Source organism: Oryx dammah, unplaced genomic scaffold (genome assembly GCF_014754425.2).
Source record: "Oryx dammah isolate SB20612 unplaced genomic scaffold, SCBI_Odam_1.1 HiC_scaffold_23, whole genome shotgun sequence".
Classification (NCBI taxonomy): Eukaryota; Metazoa; Chordata; class Mammalia; order Artiodactyla; family Bovidae; genus Oryx; species Oryx dammah.
Window position 1 is genome coordinate 20,471,384 of NW_024070207.1, and position 6,975 is coordinate 20,478,358.

General features: G+C 34.8%; 1 non-coding gene across 1 annotated transcript; it reads left to right on the top strand.

Moving 5' to 3' along the window:
* Positions 1–482: 482 nt before the first annotated feature.
* LOC120882751 lies at positions 483–589 on the top strand. Its single transcript, XR_005725603.1, has one exon. It is a non-coding gene; the product is annotated as a U6 spliceosomal RNA (small nuclear RNA).
* Positions 590–6,975: the final 6,386 nt, after the last annotated feature.

Here is a 6,975-nt window from a genome sequence, read left to right on the forward strand (position 1 = left end):
GGGAAGCCCAAGAATACTGGAATGGGTTGTCTATTCCTTCTCCAGTGGATCTTCTTGACCCAGGAATGGAACTAGGGTCTCCTGCATTGCAAGCAGATTCACTACCAACTGAGATATCAGGGATGATTCTGTATTTAGTGAGCCAGATATTCTCAGGGCAAAAGCTCTTACCTAGCTGTCAAGTAGACAAACTTGAAAAGCTATATTAACTCTTAAGATTGCCAAAGAACTATAATTGGCCTAAGGTAATAATTCACTGACTCTCACTTTAGTGATCTGAATGAATTAGGAATTAACTTCAGTTTGCAGTAAACTTTATATTAAATGATAAATTCTAAGAAAACAAAAACACTAAGAAGTAAATTATTTCACTAAATTATTAAAATTTTTATTTTAAACTTCATTTGTATCTTTATGTTCCTATGACTATATTTAATAGATTTGATGGAAAATATATGGATTGATAAATTTGACAAATATGAGTGCTCGCTTCAGCAGCACTTATACTAAAATTGGCATGATATAGAGACAATTAGCATGGCCCCTGCATAAGACTGACACACAAACTCATGAAGCAGTCCATGTTTTCAAGACCTTTGGACTGTAAAAAAAAAAAAAAAAGACATATATGATATTACAGTAAACAAACCAAGACTTTGAAAGTAAGGTTAAGAAATCTAGGATTGTTACAACTCAACTTTTCCTTCATATAAACTCAGAAAAGCCCCCCAACCACTGCCTCTTCTCAGGATTTCCATCCTTAATGGAGGGCATGCAAATAAGTTCAGAAAAGGAGAAAGGCGTTCATCGTTTGGCATTTGGTATACTTGAATTCTACTATTCTTATTACAGACTGTCCAGCATCATGTGACAATATGTTTTATTGTCAATGTAAAATCTCAATGTTAAGTAGCAAAAATATGGCTATAAAATGATACCTTTTCTATTTCATCTACGCGAAAATATGTAGAAGTTTAAAAGTCATTCTGTATGAGTGTTAAAACAACTTGGAATCTTTACATGCTTTCTCTTCTGTTTCTTAAATTTCACATGCTATATATGTATGTTATTTATAAGATTTACCACAAAGACCAAAAGGAGTCTCAAATCTTCTACTTTCATAACTAAAATTTTTGGTTTCTAGATATAAAATATTTATGTTAATTATATATATATGTGTGTGTGTGTGTATCCTAATAAGAAAACACATTAGCGTCTGGCTGCTTCAAGGCTATATTTGATAGAGAGAATAGCTCTGTTCTCAGTAGTGTTTTTCCTGACAGTAGTTTTGCAGGGCAGCACAGAGACATCTTTTAAACACACAAACAAATGTATTTGTGGTTAAACAAGGACCAGGCTCTGCAATGACAACCCAGCAAAGAGCTTCATGCCATATCTTTCCACCTATTTCATAGTCTAGTTTTACCAAGATATTCTCCTAAGAAAATCCTTATCAGGAGGAAAAAAAAAATGAGTTGTATATGGTTCATTCTATCCAGTGTCTTAAGCTGTGTTTCTATGGCAACATTTAGAATTTGAAACTCTTCAAAGACCACCATTTCTCATGTTAAATAACAAACATTTTAGGGAAACTGCTGAACTCACAGTAATGACTTTTAAAAAAAAGTGAGACATTTTTAAGAATTTGTTTTTCTCTATATCTGCAGGAGGCAGGAGAAAAAGGAAAAATGTATCTTCTGGCACCCCCTTTCCTTATCTACTTTCTCACTTCAAACAGGTTTCTCATTGTGTTTCTACTCATATTTTCATAAATCAAAAAATTTGAAATATATTTGTGGTAGGTTTTTGAGGCTGGTCAATGTTCTTAAGTCAAAATGTATAGCACAATAAGAGATAATTTATACTACATAGTCTTAACCTTAAAAATTATATCTGTTATTTCATTTGAGCCCCCAATAATCTTTTCAAGTATATAGATCTGCTTAACAAATATGAGATTAAGTTATAATGGAGTGCTTGCCTAAAGTCAAATGTGTATTAAAAGCAGTGGTGGTTCTAGAACCTATGGTTTCTGACTAAATTCTGCTCTCTACAGGTAGTCTTCTTGATACTCTATTCATTACTGTGGTCTAAGAATGTGGTAGATCTTAGATCCCATTTCACAGTTTCATACTCAGTTCACCATGGACCCTGAGTGTAAAATCATAGTTATCTAAACTTTAGAGAAATATGGAACTATGGTTAGTCTGATTACAAGTAAATATAGGAGGCACTGTGTTCATTGCTGCCTATGTGCTCAATGCTCCTACTTTGTATCCATAAAACAAGCAAACTAGTGGCTTTCTAAATATTACATTAACATTTTCCTCAACATTGATGTATTATAAATAATCTAGTGGCATAATTATGAGAAAAATTCATAATGTGAGTTTGCATATTCAGTAGCAGATTTTCTAGATTACTTAATATATCTGTTGTTAGCCAGTTCAAAAGATTGTATACATGTGATATAGGTACATATTCCTTCTTATAAATATTAGACAAATTAACCTCAAAATATTTTGACTTTCTTTAGTTGGAAGTGTCTGGCTGTACAACTTGTCATTAAATCCTCTTCGTTTTTTTAGCTTCAATGTTTGTATTTGTACATCCTTCTAAAATGCATGAGTTTTCTGGTTTTTATTCAAATATCTAATCTGTCATTTATATCAGTGGAAAAATTCCAAGGAATACCAAAGAGGTAACCAATCTTTATTTATAGGCTCAAGGGTAGAAAGGAACCCTTGGAATGGTCTAATTTTCTCTTAATGTTTTATACTTAGTTACCATGTGCTTGTTGAAAGGTTATTTTGTTTTCTCCTTGACAGTTTCAGTTTAAGGACTTGTGGTACTTATATTATTACTTTTATTCCCTTGAGTTTGTTGTAGTACAGTGAAATAATGAGTCATCAAGCAATATATGATGACCTGAAATGGTTGCTGTAGCTTCCCAAGATGCCAGACATAGAAATAGTTTAAACCCTGACATCTTGATCATTTCACTGAACAAAAATCAAAAGGAGTAAAATTGTCAAAAATATGAATAGTCTAGACAAAATTGATGAAGGCCAACAGGAAAGGAAGGGACAGATGCAATATTTTTGGTAAGCTGATACTTAAGGCTAAGTCATCTGGAAAAACTACCAGTGTATAATATCTCAATGAAATATTGATTACTTTTGTCTTTTTCTTGGAGGGCACTCCTCATTTAAGTACAGAAGATATTCAGCCCTAGAGAATAATGAAGCACTTACTGGTACTTTAACCATGACACAATGAGACAGTATATTGGACAGAGTTAAAAATTCTATTTTTCAGTCACCAGCTTCCTAATGACAGGATAAGGCTTTATATTTTAAAACAACAAAAGACTTGGAGATTTTAAAAACTGAAGAGCTCAGACAATAATTATTCACTAATAATAAATCACAATGGACTTTATGGTGGTTAAACAATCTTGAGCACTTGTCAATAAAGGAGAAAATAATGATAATTACAAACAGGCTAAACTTTTTACAATTATTACCTGCCTTCTTAAACAGAACAGTCAAGCTCAATTCCATGTATCTGAGATTAGGAAAAAATGAAAATATTACTACGCCTATTTCTAATATTACCATTTTTCACTTTTACAGCTTGCCAAATTATCAAAATGATCCTCTAGGCAGTGGCTAAAAAAATAGGTATTCTAAAGCACTCTATTTTTTGTTTTCCAGAATTCATATGACATTTAAGGACATTAAGTACTGCTTTGAAGCAATGCCATTTTGCAATTAAAAATTTATTAAATTACTTCTGAACCAGAAGGTCTGGCCATCCTTCTCTCCTTTTTCCTGTTCTTTGAATTATTTTTTTGGACCCCAGCATAAATCAAGGAAAACAGACCCTGTGAATAGAGTATGAGTAGGATGTTTCTTCTGAACATGTATTGGGTTGGCCAAAAAGTTTATTCAGGTTTTTCCATAGATGTTATAGAAAAATCTGAACAAACTTCATGACCAACCCAATGGTAATTATTAAACGTTGATCAGATAGTGTGTGCTTGAGAAGATATTTTAAAACTGCATATTTGGGTTCAATGTGAAAAGCACACATGAGTGCACACACACACACACACTCATACATTTATAAAGACTGGTGTAAAACAGAACTAAATTTAAAGGGTCACACTAACCCCCACTCAAATTATGTCAACCTTCCCAGTTGTATTCTTACTTCCATATTCATAACTTGAACTGGAGAAAAAGAAAGGTGATAGGCATTACCAGAAAGTGCTGTTGTCGATTTGGTAGTTAGGATGGAAACGAGAGAGAAAACACACACATCTAGTGTTTCAATGGTGTTGAAGATTAGCAGCTAGACCATACTGGGGAATGAATAGAGCCTTAATACTAATTATTTACAAGGAAAGATAGCATTTATTTTGTTTTTTTGTTTTCCTTCTGTTTCAAATTCTGGTGGTCTCAATCTTGTGATGTTCAAATGAAATGATGAATGTGAAAGTGCTTTGCATAAAGTATCATAGATTTTAGAACAGGATACATTTGGGTTTAGGTAACATTTCAAATGATGTAGGAATTTTCATCTGTCCTACTCAGACTTAGTTTCTCAGCTACCCACTCATCACTTTGAAAATGTTAGCCTTAAGCCATTTCATTTTTATTATGTAACTACTTAGAAGAGCTATGAACTTAGCTAATAAAATGTTCTTGCTGCATATGTAATCTGTCAATTAAAAGGGCTTATTTTCACCTATAAAAAGATATCCTCTTAGATTTCCACAGGAGTTTGCTAAAGAAAAAATAAATAGAATTTAAATAAAACAGAAATATTAAATATTGGAAAAACATCTGCTAAACTATAAATTGGAAACACATTGTTAGACTTAGTAAAATGATTATATAAATGGTTTTAAACTGAACCCTTTTGTGTGCACGGGTTTGTTTATTCTTTCCTTTTCTCCTTCCATACTTAATGTACAATTGCTACATGTCCTGTGTCCTTTCTTGGCAATCTGAAACAACATTACTATCATAGAATTTTTTTAATGAAAGAGAATTTAGAGACTATCCAGTAAGAAAATGACACCCATATGGAATGTAAGTTCCATGAAAATAGAGGCCATTTTATATTTACAGTATAGCTGTATTCCTAAACCTAATCGCTTATCAGGTCAGTTCAGTCGCTCAGTCCTGTCGGACTCTTTGCGACTCCATGAATTGCAGCACGCCAGGCATCCCTGTCAATCACCAACTCCCGGAGTTGACTCAAACTCATGTCCATCAAGTCGGTGATGCCATCCAAACATCTCATCCTCTGTCGTCTCCTTCTCTTCCTGCCCCCAATCCTTCATAGCATCAGGGTCTTTTCCAATGAGTCAACTCTTCACATGAGGTGGCCAAAGTGTTGGAGTTTTAGCTTCAGCATCAGTCCTTCCAATGAATACCCAGGACTGATCTCCTTTGGAATGGACTGGTTGGATCTCCTTGCAGTCCAAGAGACTCTCAAGAGTCTTCTCCAACACATCAGTTAAAAAGCATCAATTCTTTGGCACTCAGCTTTCTTCACAGTCCAACTCTCACATCCATACATGACCACAGGAAAAACCATAGCCTTGACTAGACAGACCTTTGTTGACAAAGTAATGTCTCTGCTTTATATTATGCAATCTAGGTTGGTCAAAACTTTCCTTCCAAGGAGTAAGAGTCTTTTAATTTCATGGCTGTAATCACCATCTGCAGTGATTTTGGAGCCCCAAAAAATAAAGTCAGCCACTGTTTACCCATCTATTTGCCATGAAGTGATGAGTCCAGATGCCATGATCTTCGTTTTCTGAATGTTGAGCTTTAAGCCAACTTTTTCACTCTACTCTTTCACTTTCATCAAGAGACTTTTTAGTTCTTCTTCACTTTCTGCCATAAAGGTGGTGTCATCTGCATATCTGAGGTTATTGATATTTCTCCCGGCAATCTTGATTCCAGCTTGTGCTTTTTCTAGCCCAGCGTTTCTCATGATGTACTCTGCATATAAGTTAAATAAGCAAGGTGACAATATACAGCCTTGATGTACTCCTTTTCCTATTTGGAACCAGTCTGTTGTTCCATGTCCACTTCTAACTGTTGCTTCCTGACCTACATACAGATTTCTCAAGAGGCAGATCAGGTGGTCTGGTATTCCCATCTCTTTCAGAATTTTCCAGTTTATTGTGATCCACACAGTCAAAGGCTTTGGCATAGTCAATAAGGCAGAAATAGATGTTTTTCTGGAACTCTCTTGCTTTTTTGATGATCCAGCAGATATTGGCCATTTGATCTCTGGTTCCTCTGCCTTTTCTAAAACCAGCTCAAACATCTGGAAATTCACAGTTCACATATTGCTGAAGCCTGGCTTGGAGAATTTTGAGCATTATTTTACTAGTGTGTGAGATGAGTGCAATTGTGCGGTAGTTTGAGCATTCTTTGGCATTGCCTTTCTTTGGGATTGGAATGAAAACTGACTTTCTAGTCCTGTGGCCACTGCTGAGTTTTCCAAATTTGCTGGCATATTGAGAGTAGTACTTTCACAGTATCATCTTTTAGGATTTGAAATAGCCCAACTGGAATTCCATCACCTCCACTAGCTTTGTTCATAGTGATGCTTTCTAAGGCCCACTTGACTTCACATTCCAGGATGTCTGGCTCTAGGTGAGTGATCACACCATCATGATTATCTGGGTCGTGAAGATCTTTTTTGTACAGTTCTTCTTTGTATTCTTGCCACCTCTTCTTAATATCATCTGCTTCTGTTAGGTCCATACCATTTCTGTCCTTTATCGAGCCCATCTTTGCCTGAAATGTTCCCTTGGTGTCTCTAATTTTCTTGAAGAGATCTCTCGTCTTTCCCATTATGTTGTTTACCAAGTGTATATCAGCATAATCAGATTTACCAAGTATATATCAGCATCTTGCTCAAGTTCATAAAACTAGAATCTGGATC